Genomic DNA, 14937 nt, shown 5'->3' with positions numbered 1-14937 from the left:
CAGACTTCCACATGAGAAAGCAGCAAGGATGCAGTGGCGTTGATGTTTCCTGGTGTCAACCTGTATTATTTCAGTAGATATTGAAATGAGGATGCATCTTGCTGCCTTTCCAATGAAGCAAGTTTAATTTAGTAATAGGTGAAAAACCATCCCTACAAAGATGTTAATCAGATACTTGGCTTTGTGGACACTTTTCAGAGAACAAATTTGTTAGCATAAAAATAAAGCCAGAAAATGAAGAGCTGTTTAATCACTCATTTCAATATCTATCTGTTTAATCACTCATTTTAATCACTGCATCCTCATTTCAATATCTACGGAAATAATACAGGTTGACACCAGGAAACATTAACGCCACTGCATCTTTGCTGTTTTCTCATGTGGAAGTCTGTTTAATATGAAAACAAGGTGATATCTAATTAGCACACAGGTAAGGAATTAAGAAAATCTTTATTTAAGGGTGAAGATGTTTCTCACAAAATCGTTGCCCCAATGCATCATTGAAATTCAAGCTGGAAAGATGATTTTAATATATCACTTGTACATTTTGTATTGCTCTTCTGGTGACAATGTAGTTTGTTTTTGTCAATTACCATTTTAATAATCGGGTAAAGAAAATTAATTGGATTTTTGAAAGAAAACAATACTGTCAATATACTATTAAAACAAATTAAAATGGTAAAAGTTATTGTACTTTAAGTAAAAATAAAAGAGCAAAAATATCAATCCCAGTTTTGGATTACTTTAATTAACAAAAAAAAATGCATATAGCAGAGGATAGTTTCAATCTGCCTACCTCTGGGTTATGGACCCAGCACTTCCATTACAGTAATCTGCTGCACATGTAAGTGCAAAAGATCCTGAAGCACTCACTCATCATGGGAAAGTACCAATGTGTTTCTTCATTGGTTGATGGAAGAAACATCTTACAAAAACTCTCCACATTATTGACTTTTTAAAATGTTTCTAGGAATCGTTCTAGATGAATGCTTATTAGCCTTTGTCAGTATGGACTTTTGCAAAGTGTTGCTGTGGCGCAATCAGTTAGTGTGTAAGGCTATTAACCAAAAGGTTGGTGGTTCAATCCCACCCAGAGACTTAATTGACCTTGTTATCAGATTTTGGTGATCTTTAAGTAGACAAGTCAAAATTTCAAACCCCCTGTTATGGTGTAGGGTACCTGGCCTTCTCTGATGTAATCAGAGTTAGATTTGATTCAGTGATTTTATAAAAACAGCTAGGAAGCACAATTTAGCAGTGGGTTGCAGAGAAAAAGAAATATGCTGGCAGAAAAATCCAATTGAGTGATTAAACAGCTCTTCATTTTCTGGCTTTATTTTATGCTAACAAATTTGTGCTCTGAAAAGTGTCCACAAAGCCAAGTATCTGATTAACACCTTTGTAGGGATGGTTTTTCACCTATTATTAAATTAAACTTGCTTCATTGGAAAGGCAGCAAGTGATGTCATCCAAGCAGTGGGTCAAAGTTGGCTTCAAACCTCGTCTGCTTATGAAAAGAGAAAAGGGGTATGCAGGGCATGGCGGCCTTTTGCGGTGCTTGGATGACCCCTAGTTCGCATTAAATAATGCAGTCGAGTTTCCCACATTTGGGGAAATCACAGGGGTCAGCATACCCAGAATGCAATGAATGAACCGCTCCCTGGGAGAACAGTCTTCATGACCATGGTATCTCCTATGCAAAATAAGTATGATTTGGGATAGGGCTGGGGAGGGCCGCTGCTCAGGCACATCTCTGTCAAGTAAAGGAGATTCAACTGAGGCAGCACAAGGGAACTCTCATCTGGGGACAACAACTGCAGGGAGAACACATATTTTCAGATGAACATGGGAGGGCAGAAGGCTGCCTAATACTGAAGCACCCCCAAACAACAAACCAAATGCAACAACTAGTGCAAGCATTCCTGGGGGAAGGCCTGCAGCAGAATGATTTGCATATGGCGATGTCATCCAAGCAGTGGGTCAAAGTTGGCTTCAACCCTCGTCTGCATATGAAAAGAGAAAAGGGGCGTGCAGGGCATGGCGGCCTTTTGCGGCACTTGGATGACCCCTAGTTCACATTTCTTGCAGCAGCTGGGCACTGTAACAGCTCCAGAGCTGCTCTGTAAGGCAAGTAAAAGGGTGTGGGCCCTGCAGCACTACCTGTAGTTCGCATTGTGCGAGACCCCTAGTTCGCATTAAACACCCCCACCCTCCTTCGGTGTGGGGCTCATGTTGGCCATGCCCCAGCCCCTGAAGCATTCACGCTGATTTCTTGCAGCAGCTGGGCACTGTAACAGCTCAAGAGCTGCTCTGTAAGGCAAGTAAAAGGGTGTGGGCCCTGCAGCACTACCTGTAGTTTGCATTGTGCTTTGGAAGGCACAAAGTAAGCAGACGGGAAGAGAAGTCAGGATAGTGCACAAGGGTATAGACGGGAGGGGCTCAAGAAAAAAGAAGTGGAAACAGACAGCAAACTAGGCTTCCAATGCACAATGCAAACTACAGGTAGTGCTGCAGGGCCCACACCCTTTTACTTGCCTTACAGAGCAGCTCTGGAGCTGTTTAATCACTCAATTGGATTTTTCTGCCAGCATAATTTTTCTCTTACGTCCTAGAGGATGCTGGGGACTCCGTAAGGACCATGGGGGATAGACGGGCTCCGCAGGAGACATGGGCACTTTAAGAAAGACTTTAGATCTGGGTGTGCACTGGCTCCTCCCTCTATGCCCCTCCTCCAGACCTCAGTTTACTACTGTGCCCAGAGGAGACTGGGTGCTTTTCAGGGAGCTCTCCTGAGTTTCCTGACAGAAAGTATATTTGTTAGATTTTTTTATTTTCAGGGAGCCTGCTGGCAACAGACTCCCTGCATCGAGGGGCGGAGGGGAGAGATGCACACCTACTTCTGTGAGTTGATAGGCTCTGCTTCTTAGGCTACTGTACAGCATTAGCTCCAGAGGGATCGGTACGCAGGTCTCACCCTCGCCGTCCGTCCCAGCGCCGCGCCGCCGTCCCCCTCGCAGAGCCGGAAGATAGAAGCCGGGTGAGTATGAGAAGAAAAGAAGACTTCAGAGGCGGCGGAAGACTTCATGATCTTCACTGAGGTAACGCACAGCAGTAAAGCTGTGCTCCATTGCTCCCATACACCTCTCACACGGCAGTCAGTGTAAGGGTGAAGGGCGCAGGGGGGACGCCCTGGGCAGCAATATAGACCTCTCTTTGGCAAAATAAATATATATGCAGCTAGGCACTGTATATATATATAAGAGCCCCCGCCTTTTTTTTACTATATTTGAGCGGGACAGAAGCCCGTCGCTGAGGGGGTGGGGCTTCTCCCTCAGCACTCACCAGCGCCATTTTCTCCACAGCACCGCTGAGGGGAAGCTCCACGGACTCTCCCCTGCTTATACCACGGTAGAAAGAGGGTCTTAAAGAAGAGGGGGGCACATAATTAGGCGCATATATATATGGAAATACAGCGCTACTGGGTAAACATAAAATTATTGTGTTTTTTTCCTGGGTCATATAGCGCTGGGGTGTGTGCTGGCATACTCTCTCTCTCTGTCTCTCCAAAGGGCCTTGTTGGGGAACTGTCCTCAGATAAGAGGATTCCCTGAGTGTATGGTGTGTCGGTACACGTGTGTCGACATGTCTGAGGTAGAAGGCTCTCCTAGAGAGGAGCAGGAGCAAATTAATGTGGTGTCTCCATCGACAACGCCGACACCTGACTGGATGGATATGTGGAATGTTTTAAGTGCTAATGTAAACTTATTACACAAGAGATTAGACAAAGCTGAAGCTAGGGAACAGTCAGGGAGTCAACCCATGCCTGTCCCTATGTCGCAGGGACCTTCGGGGTCTCAAAAGCGCCCACTATCCCAAATAGTTGACACAGATACCGACACGGATTCTGACTCCAGTGTCGACTACGATGATGCAAAGTTACAGCCAAAATTGGCTAAATGTATTCGATATATGATTATTGCACTAAAAGATGTTTTGCACATCACAGAGTCCCCTGTCCCTGACACGAGGGTACACATGTATAAGGGAAAGAAACCTGAGATAACCTTTCCCCCCTCACATGAGTTGAACGAATTATGTGAAAAAGCTTGGGAATCTCCAGACAAAAAGCTGCAGATTCCCAAAAGGATTCTTATGGCGTATCCTTTCCCGCCAATGGACAGGATACGGTGGGAATCCTCCCCTAGGGTGGATAAAGCATTGACACGCTTATCCAAAAAGGTAGCGCTGCCATCCCAGGATACGGCTACCATCAGGGACCCTGCTGACCGCAAGCAGGAGGTTACCCTAAAGTCCATTTACACACATTCTGGTACCTTACTCAGACCGGCAATTGCGTCGGCCGGGGTTGTAGCGCGGTGGCAGCGGAATTGCAGACCCGTCCTCAATTCCTGCTAAAAGTGGAATCATCCTTTCATATGAACCAACCTATTGTGATGCCTGTGGCTACGCGTGACTTGGAGGATTCCGAGTCCCTTGATGTGGTCAGGGCTTTGAAAATTTACGTGGCCAGAACGGCTAGAGTCAGAAAAACAGAAGCACTGTTTGTCCTGTATGCAGCCAACAAGATTGGCACCCCTGCTTCAAAGCAGACTATTGCTCTCTGGATCTGTAACACGATTCAGCAGGCGCATTCTATGGCGGCAAATCCATCTGCGAACTACAGGTAGTGCTGCAGGGCCCACACCCTTTTACTTGCCTTACAGAGCAGCTCTGGAGCTGTTACAGTGCCCAGCTGCTGCAAGAATTCAGCTTGAATGCTTCAGGGGCTGGGGCATAGCCAACATGAGCCCCACACCAAAGGAGGGTGGAGGTGTTTAATGCAAACTAGGGGTCAGCCAAGCGCCGCAAAAGGCCACCATGCCCTGCACGCACCTTTTCTCTTTTCATATGCAGACGAGGGTTGAAGCCAACTTTGACCAACTGCTTGGATGACATCACCATATGCAAATCCATCTGCGGCAGGCCTTCCCCCAGGAATGCTTGCACTAGTTGTTGCATTTGGTTTGTTGTTTGGGGGTGCTTCAGTATTAGGCAGCCTTCTGCCCTCCCATGTTCATCTGAAAATATATGTTCTCCCTGCAGTTGTTGTCCCAAGATGAGAGTTCCCTTGTGCTGCCTCAGTTGAATCTCCTTTACTTGACAGAGATGTGCATGAGCAGCGGCCCTCCCCAGCCCTATTCCAAATCATACTTATTTTGCATAGGAGATACCATGGTCATGAAGATTTTTCTCCCAGGGTGAGGTTCATTCATTGCATTTTGGGTATGCTGACCCCTGTGATTTCCCCAAATGTGGGAAACTCGACTGCATTATTTGTGGTAGTGGGAGGCTGTGTTTGTGATTTCTTCTGGTCAGCTCTGGTAAAAGTCAGATTTCTTTGTTTCAGATTTTCCTTTAGCCTTGTTCTTCTTTCGAGAGTTCCCTTGTGCTGCCTCAGTTGGATCTCCTTCACTTAACAGGGGGGTGCCCGAGCAGCGACCCTCCCCAGCTCTAGCCCAACTCCTACTTACCTGCCAGGTGAGATACTATGATCATGAAGGTGCTTCTCCCAGGGCAAGGCTCACCCATTGCACTCTGGGTGTGCTGCCCCTGCGATTTCCCCAAATGTGGGAAACTTGACTGCATAATTTGTGTTTCCCCTGGTCGGCTCTCGTATAATTCAGATCTCTTTGTCTCAGATCTCTCTCCAGCCTAGTTTGCTGTCTGTTTCCACTTCTCTTTTCTTCAGCCGCTCCCTTCTATACCCTTGTGCACTATCCTGACTTCTCCTCCCGTCTGCTTACTTTGTGCCTTCCAATGCACAATGCAAACTACAGGTAGTGCTGCAGGGCCCACACCCTTTTACTTGCCTTACAGAGCGTCTCTGGAGCTGTTACAGTGCCCAGCTGCTGCAAGAAATCTGCTTGAATGCTTCAGGGGATGGGACATGGCCAACATGAGCCCCACACCAAAGGAGGGTGGAGCAGAAGGCTGCCTAATACTGAAGCACCCCCAAACAACAAACCAAATGCAACAACTAGTGCAAGCATTCCTGGGGGAAGGCCTGCCGCAGATGGATTTGTGGTGATGTCATCCAAGCAGTTGGTCAAAGGTGGCTTCAACCCTCGTCTGCATATGAAAACAGAAAAGGGGCGTGCAGGGCATGGTGGCCTTTTGCGGCGCTTGACTGACCCCTAGTTTGCATTAAACACCTCCACCCTCCTTCGGTGTGGGGCTCATGTTGGCTATGCCCCAGCCCCTGAAGCATTCAAGCTGATTTCTTGCAGCAGCTGGCCACTGTAACAGCTCCAGAGCTGCTCTGTAAGGCAAGTAAAAGGGTGTGGGCCCTGCAGCACTACCTGTAGTTTGCATTGTGCATTGGAAGGCACAAAGTAAGCAGACGGGAGGAGAAGTCAGGATAGTGCACAAGGGTATAGAAGGGAGCGGCTGAAGAAAAGAGAAGTGGAAACAGACAGCAAACTAGGCTGGAGAGAGACCTGAGACAAAGAGATCTGAATTATACGAGAGCCGACCAGGGGAAACACAAATTATGCAGTCAAGTTTCCCACATTTGGGGAAATCGCAGGAGCAGCACACCCAGAGTACAATGGGTGAGCCTTGCCCTGGGAGAAGCACCTTCATGATCATAGTATCTCACCTGGCAGGTAAGTAGGAGTTGGGCTAGAGCTGGGGAGGGTCGCTGCTCGGGTACCCCCCTGTAAAGTGAAGGAGATCCAACTGAGGCAGCACAAGGGAACTCTCGAAAGAAGAACAAGGCTAAAGGAAAATCTGAGACAAAGAAATCTGACTTTTACCAGAGCTGACCAGAAGAAATCACAAACACAGCCTCCCACTACCACAAATAATGCAGTCAAGTTTCCCACATTTGGGGAAATCACAGGGGTCAGCATACCCAAAATGCAATGAATAAACCTCACCCTGGGAGAAAAATCTTCATGACCATGGTATCTCCTATGCAAAATAAGTATGATTTGGAATAGGGCTGGGGAGGGCCGCTGCTCATGCACATCTCTGTCAAGTAAAGGAGATTTAACTGAGGCAACACAAGGGAACTCTCATCTGGGGACAACAACTGCAGGGAGAACATATATTTTCAGATGAACATGGGAGGGCAGAAGGCTGCCTAATACTGAAGCACCCCCAAACAACAAACCAAATGCAACAACTAGTGCAAGCATTCCTGGGGGAAGGCCTGCCGCAGATGGATTTGCATATGGTGATGTCATCCAAGCAGTGGGTCAAAGTTGGCTTCAACCCTCGTCTGCATATGAAAAGAGAAAAGGGGCGTGCAGGGCATGGTGGCCTTTTGCGGCGCTTGGCTGACCCCTAGTTTGCATTAAACACCTCCACCCTCCTTTGGTGTGGGGCTCATGTTGGCTATGCCCCAGCCCCTGAAGCATTCAAGCTGATTTCTTGCAGCAGCTGGGCACTGTAACAGCTCCAGAGCTGCTCTGTAAGGCAAGTAAAAGGGTGTGGGCCCTGCAGCACTACCTGTAGTTCGCATTGTGCGTTGGAAGGCACAAAGTAAGCAGACAGGAGGAGAAGTCAGGATAGTGCGCAAGGGCATAGAAGGGAGCGGCTCAAGAAAAGAGAAGTGGAAACAGACAGCAAACTAGGCTGGAGAGAGACCTGAGACAAAGAGATCTGAATTATACGAGAGCCGACCAGGGGAAACACAAATTATGCAGTCAAGTTTCCCACATTTGGGGAAATCGCAGGAGCAGCACACCCAGAGCAATGGGTGAGCCTTGCCCTGGGAGAAGCACCTTCATGATCATAGTATCTCACCTGGCAGGTAAGTAGGAGTTGGGCTAGAGCTGGGGAGGGTCGCTGCTCGGGTACCCCCCTGTAAAGTGAAGGAGATCCAACTGAGGCAGCACAAGGGAACTCTCGAAAGAAGAACAAGGCTAGAGGAAAATCTGAGACAAAGAAATCTGACTTTTACCAGAGCTGACCAGAGGAAAGCACAAACACAGTCCCCCACTACCACAAATAATGCAGTCAAGTTTCCCACATTTGGGGAAATCACAGGGGTCAGCATACCCAAAATGCAATGAATGAACCTCACCCTGGGAGAACAATCTTCATGACCATGGTATCTCCTATGCAAAATAAGTATGATTTGGAATAGGGCTGGGGAGGGCCGCTGCTCATGCACATCTCTGTCAAGTAAAGGAGATTCAACTGAGGCAGCACAAGGGAACTCTCATCTGGGGACAACAACTGCAGGGAGAACACATATTTTCAGATGAACATGGGAGGGCAGAAGGCTGCCTAATACTGAAGCACCCCCAAACAACAAACCAAATGCAACAACTAGTGCAAGCATTCCTGGGGGAAGTTCTGCAGAAGACGGATTTGCATACGGTGATGTCATCCAAGCAGTGGGTCAAAGTTGGCTTCAACCCTCATCTGCATATGAAAAGAGAAAAGGGGCGTGCAGGGCATGGCGGCCTTTTGCGGTGCTTGGATGACCCCTAGTTCGCATTAAACACCTCCACCCTCCTTTGGTGTGGGGCTCATGTTGGCCATGCCCCATCCCCTGAAGCATTCAAGCAGATTTCTTGCAGCAGCTGGGCACTGTAACAGCTCCAGAGCTGCTCTGTAAGGCAAGTAAAAGGGTGTGGGCCCTGCAGCACTACCTGTAGTTTGCATTGTGCATTGGAAGGCACAAAGTAAGCAGACGGGAGGAGAAGTCAGGATAGTGCACAAGGGTATAGAAGGGAGCGGCTGAAGAAAAGAGAAGTGGAAACAGACAGCAAACTAGGCTGGAGAGAGACCTGAGACAAAGAGATCTGAATTATACGAGAGCCGACCAGGGGAAACACAAATTATGCAGTCAAGTTTCCCACATTTGGGGAAATCGCAGGGGCAGCACACCCAGAGTGCAATGGGTGAGCCTTGCCCTGGGAGAAGCACCATCATGATCATAGTATCTCACCTGGCAGGTAAGTAGGAGTTGGGCTAGAGCTGGGGAGGGTCTCTGCTCGGGCACCCCCCTGTCAAGTGAAGGAGATCCAACTGAGGCAGCACAAGGGAACTCTCAAAAGAAGAACAAGGCTAGAGGAAGATCTGAAACAAAGAAATCTGACTTTTACCAGAGCTGACCAGAGGATAACACAAACACAGTCCCCCACTACCACAAATAAAGCAGTCGAGTTTCCCACATTTGGGGAAATCACAGGGGTCAGCATACCCAGAATGCAATGAATGAACCTCACCCTGGGAGAATAATCTTCATGACCATGGTATCTCCTATGCAAAATAAGTATGATTTGGGATAGAGCTGGGGTGGGCCGCTGCTCAGGCACATCTCTGTCAAGTTAAGGAGATTCAACTGAGGCAGCACAAGGGAACTCTCATCTGGGGACAACAACTGCAGGGAGAACACATATTTTCAGATGAACATGGGAGGGCAGAAGGCTGCCTAATACTGAAGCACCCCCAAACAACAAACCAAATGCAACAACTAGTGCAAGCATTCCTGGGGGAAGGCCTGCCGCAGATGGATTTGCATATGGTGATGTCATCCAAGCAGTGGGTCAAAGTTGGCTTCAACCCTCGTCTGCATATGAAAACAGAAAAGGGGCGTGCAGGGCATGGTGGCCTTTTGCGGCGCTTGTCTGACCCCTAGTTTGCATTAAACACCTCCACCCTCCTTCGGTGTGGGGCTCATGTTGGCTATGCCCCAGCCCCTGAAGCATTCAAGCTGATTTCTTGCAGCAGCTGGGCACTGTAACAGCTCCAGAGCTGCTCTGTAAGGCAAGTAAAAGGGTGTGGGCCCTGCAGCACTACCTGTAGTTTGCATTGTGCATTGGAAGGCACAAAGTAAGCAGACGGGAGGAGAAGTCAGGATAGTGCACAAGGGTATAGAAGGGAGCGGCTGAAGAAAAGAGAAGTGGAAACAGACAGCAAACTAGGCTGGAGAGAGACCTGAGACAGAGAGATCTGAATTATACGAGAGCCGACCAGGGGAAACACAAATTATGCAGTCAAGTTTCCCACATTTGGGGAAATTGCAGGAGCAGCACACCCAGAGTACAATGGGTGAGCCTTGCCCAGGGAGAAGCACCTTCATGATCATAGTATCTCACCTGGCAGGTAAGTAGGAGTTGGGCTAGAGCTGGGGAGGGTCGCTGCTCGGGTACCCCCCTGTAAAGTGAAGGAGATCCAACTGAGGCAGCACAAGGGAACTCTCGAAAGAAGAACAAGGCTAAAGGAAAATGTGAGACAAAGAAATCTGACTTTTACCAGAGCTGACCAGAGGAAAGCACAAACACAGTCTCCCACTACCACAAATAATGCAGTCAAGTTTCCCACATTTGGGGAAATCACAGGGGTCAGCATACCCAAAATGCAATGAATGAACCTCACCCTGGGAGAAAAATCTTCATGACCATGGTATCTCCTATGCAAAATAAGCATGATTTGGAATAGGGCTGGGGAGGGCCGCTGCTCATGCACATCTCTGTCAAGTAAAGGAGATTCAACTGAGGCAGCACAAGGGAACTCTCATCTTGGGTCAACAACTGCAGGGAGAACACATATTTTCAGATGAACATGGGAGGGCAGAAGGCTGCCTAATACTGAAGCACCCCCAAACAACAAACCAAATGCAACAACTAGTGCAAGCATTCCTGGGGGAAGTTCTGCAGAAGACGGATTTGCATACGGTGATGTCATCCAAGCAGTGGGTCAAAGTTGGCTTCAACCCTCATCTGCATATGAAAAGGGGCGTGCAGGGCATGGCGGCCTTTTGCGGTGCTTGGATGACCCGTAGTTCGCATTAAACACCTCCACCAACCTTTGGTGTGGGGCTCATGTTGGCCATGCCCCATCCCCTGAAGCATTCAAGCTGATTTCTTGCAGCAGCTGGGCACTGTAACAGCTCCAGAGCTGCTCTGTAAGGCAAGTAAAAGGGTGTGGGCCCTGCAGCACTACCTGTAGTTTGCATTGTGCATTGGAAGGCACAAAGTAAGCAGACGGGAGGAGAAGTCAGGATAGTGCACAAGGGTATAGAAGGGAGCGGCTGAAGAAAAGAGAAGTGGAAACAGACAGCAAACTAGGCTGGAAAGAGACCTGAGACAAAGAGATCTGAATTATACGAGAGCCGACCAGGGGAAACACAAATTATGCAGTCAAGTTTCCCACATTTGGGGAAATCGCAGGAGCAGCACACCCAGAGTACAATGGGTGAGCCTTGCCCTGGGAGAAGCACCTTCATGATCATAGTATCTCACCTGGCAGGTAAGTAGGAGTTGGGCTAGAGCTGGGGAGGGTCGCTGCTCGGGTACCCCCCTGTAAAGTGAAGGAGATCCAACTGAGGCAGCACAAGGGAACTCTCGAAAGAAGAACAAGGCTAAAGGAAAATCTGAGACAAAGAAATCTGACTTTTACCAGAGCTGACCAGAGGAAAGCACAAACACAGTCTCCCACTACCACAAATAATGCAGTCAAGTTTCCCACATTTGGGGAAATCACAGGGGTCAGCATACCCAAAATGCAATGAATGAACCTCACCCTGGGAGAAAAATCTTCATGACCATGGTATCTCCTATGCAAAATAAGTATGATTTGGAATAGGGCTGGGGAGGGCTGCTGCTCATGCACATCTCTGTCAAGTAAAGGAGATTCAACTGAGGCAGCAAAAGGGAACTCTCATCTTGGGACAACAACTGCAGGGAGAACACATATTTTCAGATGAACATGGGAGGGCAGAAGGCTGCCTAATACTGAAGCACCCCCAAACAACAAACCAAATGCAACAACTAGTGCAAGCATTCCTGGGGGAAGGCCTGCCGCAGATGGATTTGCATATGGTGATGTCATCCAAGCAGTGGGTCAAAGTTGGCTTCAACCCTCGTCTGCATATGAAAACAGAAAAGGGGCGTGCAGGGCATGGTGGCCTTTTGCGGCGCTTGTCTGACCCCTAGTTTGCATTAAACACCTCCACCCTCCTTCGGTGTGGGGCTCATGTTGGCTATGCCCCAGCCCCTGAAGCATTCAAGCTGATTTCTTGCAGCAGCTGGGCACTGTAACAGCTCCAGAGCTGCTCTGTAAGGCAAGTAAAAGGGTGTGGGCCCTGCAGCACTACCTGTAGTTTGCATTGTGCATTGGAAGGCACAAAGTAAGCAGACGGGAGGAGAAGTCAGGATAGTGCACAAGGGTATAGAAGGGAGCGGCTGAAGAAAAGAGAAGTGGAAACAGACAGCAAACTAGGCTGGAGAGAGACCTGAGACAAAGAGATCTGAATTATACGAGAGCCGACCAGGGGAAACACAAATTATGCAGTCAAGTTTCCCACATTTGGGGAAATTGCAGGAGCAGCACACCCAGAGTACAATGGGTGAGCCTTGCCCTGGGAGAAGCACCTTCATGATCATAGTATCTCACCTGGCAGGTAAGTAGGAGTTGGGCTAGAGCTGGGGAGGGTCGCAGCTCGGGTACCCCCCTGTAAAGTGAAGGAGATCCAACTGAGGCAGCACAAGGGAACTCTCGAAAGAAGAACAAGGCTAAAGGAAAATCTGAGACAAAGAAATCTGACTTTTACCAGAGCTGACCAGAGGAAAGCACAAACACAGTCTCCCACTACCACAAATAATGCAGTCAAGTTTCCCACATTTGGGGAAATCACAGGGGTCAGCATACCCAAAATGCAATGAATGAACCTCACCCTGGGAGAAAAATCTTCATGACCATGGTATCTCCTATGCAAAATAAGTATGATTTGGAATAGGGCTGGGGAGGGCCGCTGCTCATGCACATCTCTGTCAAGTAAAGGAGATTTAACTGAGGCAGCACAAGGGAACTCTCATCTTGGGACAACAACTGCAGGGAGAACACATATTTTCAGATGAACATGGGAGGGCAGAAGGCTGCCTAATACTGAAGCACCACCAAACAACAAATCAAATGCAACAACTAGTGCAAGCATTCCTGGGGGAAGTTCTGCAGAAGACGGATTTGCATACGGTGATGTCATCCAAGCAGTGGGTCAAAGTTGGCTTCAACCCTCATCTGCATATGAAAAGAGAAAAGGGGCGTGCAGGGCATGGCGGCCTTTTGCGGTGCTTGGATGACCCCTAGTTCGCATTAAACACCTCCACCCTCCTTTGGTGTGGGGCTCATGTTGGCCATGCCCCATCCCCTGAAGCATTCAAGCTGATTTCTTGCAGCAGCTGGGCACTGTAACAGCTCCAGAGCTGCTCTGTAAGGCAAGTAAAAGGGTGTGGGCCCTGCAGCACTACCTGTAGTTTGCATTGTGCATTGGAAGGCACAAAGTAAGCAGACGGGAGGAGAAGTCAGGATAGTGCACAAGGGTATAGAAGGGAGCGGCTGAAGAAAAGAGAAGTGGAAACAGACAGCAAACTAGGCTGGAGAGAGACCTGTGACAAAGAGATCTGAATTATACGAGAGCCGACCAGGGGAAACACAAATTATGCAGTCAAGTTTCCCACATTTGGGGAAATCGCAGGAGCAGCACACCCAGAGTACAATGGGTGAGCCTTGCCCTGGGAGAAGCACCTTCATGATCATAGTATCTCACCTGGCAGGTAAGTAGGAGTTGGGCTAGAGCTGGGGAGGGTCGCTGCTCGGGTACCCCCCTGTAAAGTGAAGGAGATCCAACTGAGGCAGCACAAGGGAACTCTCGAAAGAAGAACAAGGCTAAAGGAAAATCTGAGACAAAGAAATCTGACTTTTACCAGAGCTGACCAGAGGAAAGCACAAACACAGTCTCCCACTACCACAAATAATGCAGTCAAGTTTCCCACATTTGGGGAAATCACAGGGGTCAGCATACCCAAAATGCAATGAATGAACCTCACCCTGGGAGAAAAATCTTCATGACTTAGAATTGAATTAGTATATTGACAGTATTGTTTTCTTTCAAAAATCCACTTAATTTTCTTTACCCGATTATTAAAATGGTAATTGACAAAAACAAACTACATTGTCACCAGAAGAGCAATACAAAATGTACAAGTGATATATTAAAATCATCTTTCCAGCTTGAATTTCAATGATGCATTGGGGCAACGATTTTGTGAGAAACATCTTCACCCTTAAATAAAGATTTTCTTAATTCCTTACCTGTGTGCTAATTAGATATCACCTTGTTTTCACATTAAACAGACTTCCACATGAGAAAGCAGCAAGGATGCAGTGGCGTTAATGTTTCCTGGTGTCAACCTGTATTATTTCAGTAGATATTGAAATGAGGATGCATCTTGCTGCCTTTCCAATGAAGCAAGTTTAATTTAGTAATAGGTGAAAAACCATCCCTACAAAGATGTTAATCAGATACTTGGCTTTGTGGACACTTTTCAGAGAACAAATTTGTTAGCATAAAAATAAAGCCAGAAAATGAAGAGCTGTTTAATCAGTCAATTGGATTTTTTTGCCAGCATATTTCTTTTTCTCTGCAACCCACTGCTAAATTGTGCTTCCTAGCTGTTTTTATAAAATCACTGAATCAAATCTAACTCTGATTACATCAGAGAAGGCCAGGTACCCTACACCATAACAGGGGTTTTCGAAATTTTGACTTGTCTACTTAAATATCACCAAAATCTGATCACAAGGTCAATTACATCCCTGGGTGGGATTGAACCACCAACCTTTTGATTAATAGCTGAACACACTAACCGATTGCGCCACAGAGACACTTTGCAAAAAGTACATACTGACAAAGACTAATAAGCATTCATCTAGAACGTTTCCTAGAAAAACTTTAAAAAGTCAATAATCTGGAGAGTTTTTGTAAGATGTTTCTTCCAGCAACCAATGAAGAAACACATTGGTACTTTCGCATGATGAGTGAGTGCTTCAGGATCTCTTGCACTTACATGTGCAGCAGAGTACTGCACTGGAAGCATGCTGGGCCCATAACCCAGAGGTAGGCAGATTGAAACTATC

The 14937-nt window shown here is 47.5% G+C and overlaps 15 non-coding genes and 2 pseudogenes across 15 annotated transcripts; 2 read left to right on the top strand and 15 right to left on the bottom strand.

The window, feature by feature from the left end:
• Nucleotides 1-1531: 1531 nt before the first annotated feature.
• LOC135010872 (U1 spliceosomal RNA) lies at nt 1532-1710 on the bottom strand (annotated as a pseudogene).
• Nucleotides 1711-5207: 3497 nt separating this feature from the next.
• LOC135010681 (U1 spliceosomal RNA) lies at nt 5208-5371 on the top strand. Its single transcript, XR_010209976.1, has one exon. It is a non-coding gene; the product is annotated as a U1 spliceosomal RNA (small nuclear RNA).
• Nucleotides 5372-5523: 152 nt separating this feature from the next.
• LOC135010739 (U1 spliceosomal RNA) lies at nt 5524-5686 on the top strand. Its single transcript, XR_010210032.1, has one exon. It is a non-coding gene; the product is annotated as a U1 spliceosomal RNA (small nuclear RNA).
• Nucleotides 5687-6510: 824 nt separating this feature from the next.
• Nucleotides 6511-6673, bottom strand: LOC135010794 (U1 spliceosomal RNA). Its single transcript, XR_010210081.1, has one exon. It is a non-coding gene; the product is annotated as a U1 spliceosomal RNA (small nuclear RNA).
• A 152-nt stretch (nt 6674-6825) lies between these two features.
• Nucleotides 6826-6989, bottom strand: LOC135010676 (U1 spliceosomal RNA). The gene has a single exon (XR_010209971.1). It is a non-coding gene; the product is annotated as a U1 spliceosomal RNA (small nuclear RNA).
• A 674-nt stretch (nt 6990-7663) lies between these two features.
• Nucleotides 7664-7824, bottom strand: LOC135010853 (U1 spliceosomal RNA). The gene has a single exon (XR_010210134.1). It is a non-coding gene; the product is annotated as a U1 spliceosomal RNA (small nuclear RNA).
• Nucleotides 7825-7976: 152 nt separating this feature from the next.
• LOC135010969 (U1 spliceosomal RNA) lies at nt 7977-8140 on the bottom strand. Its single transcript, XR_010210235.1, has one exon. It is a non-coding gene; the product is annotated as a U1 spliceosomal RNA (small nuclear RNA).
• Nucleotides 8141-8814: 674 nt separating this feature from the next.
• LOC135010773 (U1 spliceosomal RNA) lies at nt 8815-8977 on the bottom strand. The gene has a single exon (XR_010210065.1). It is a non-coding gene; the product is annotated as a U1 spliceosomal RNA (small nuclear RNA).
• A 152-nt stretch (nt 8978-9129) lies between these two features.
• On the bottom strand, nt 9130-9293 carry LOC135010652 (U1 spliceosomal RNA). Its single transcript, XR_010209947.1, has one exon. It is a non-coding gene; the product is annotated as a U1 spliceosomal RNA (small nuclear RNA).
• A 674-nt stretch (nt 9294-9967) lies between these two features.
• On the bottom strand, nt 9968-10130 carry LOC135010755 (U1 spliceosomal RNA). Its single transcript, XR_010210048.1, has one exon. It is a non-coding gene; the product is annotated as a U1 spliceosomal RNA (small nuclear RNA).
• A 152-nt stretch (nt 10131-10282) lies between these two features.
• LOC135010691 (U1 spliceosomal RNA) lies at nt 10283-10446 on the bottom strand. The gene has a single exon (XR_010209986.1). It is a non-coding gene; the product is annotated as a U1 spliceosomal RNA (small nuclear RNA).
• Nucleotides 10447-11113: 667 nt separating this feature from the next.
• Nucleotides 11114-11276, bottom strand: LOC135010793 (U1 spliceosomal RNA). The gene has a single exon (XR_010210080.1). It is a non-coding gene; the product is annotated as a U1 spliceosomal RNA (small nuclear RNA).
• A 152-nt stretch (nt 11277-11428) lies between these two features.
• On the bottom strand, nt 11429-11592 carry LOC135010668 (U1 spliceosomal RNA). The gene has a single exon (XR_010209963.1). It is a non-coding gene; the product is annotated as a U1 spliceosomal RNA (small nuclear RNA).
• Nucleotides 11593-12266: 674 nt separating this feature from the next.
• Nucleotides 12267-12429, bottom strand: LOC135010768 (U1 spliceosomal RNA). The gene has a single exon (XR_010210061.1). It is a non-coding gene; the product is annotated as a U1 spliceosomal RNA (small nuclear RNA).
• Nucleotides 12430-12581: 152 nt separating this feature from the next.
• On the bottom strand, nt 12582-12745 carry LOC135010667 (U1 spliceosomal RNA). The gene has a single exon (XR_010209962.1). It is a non-coding gene; the product is annotated as a U1 spliceosomal RNA (small nuclear RNA).
• Nucleotides 12746-13419: 674 nt separating this feature from the next.
• On the bottom strand, nt 13420-13582 carry LOC135010792 (U1 spliceosomal RNA). Its single transcript, XR_010210079.1, has one exon. It is a non-coding gene; the product is annotated as a U1 spliceosomal RNA (small nuclear RNA).
• Nucleotides 13583-13734: 152 nt separating this feature from the next.
• LOC135010884 (U1 spliceosomal RNA) lies at nt 13735-13888 on the bottom strand (annotated as a pseudogene).
• Nucleotides 13889-14937: the final 1049 nt, after the last annotated feature.

The sequence above is a fragment of the Pseudophryne corroboree genome, unplaced genomic scaffold (assembly GCF_028390025.1).
Source record: "Pseudophryne corroboree isolate aPseCor3 unplaced genomic scaffold, aPseCor3.hap2 scaffold_237, whole genome shotgun sequence".
Classification (NCBI taxonomy): Eukaryota; Metazoa; Chordata; class Amphibia; order Anura; family Myobatrachidae; genus Pseudophryne; species Pseudophryne corroboree.
Note: the sequence above shows the minus strand (reverse complement) of the source record. Positions and strands in the feature narration are given on the sequence as shown.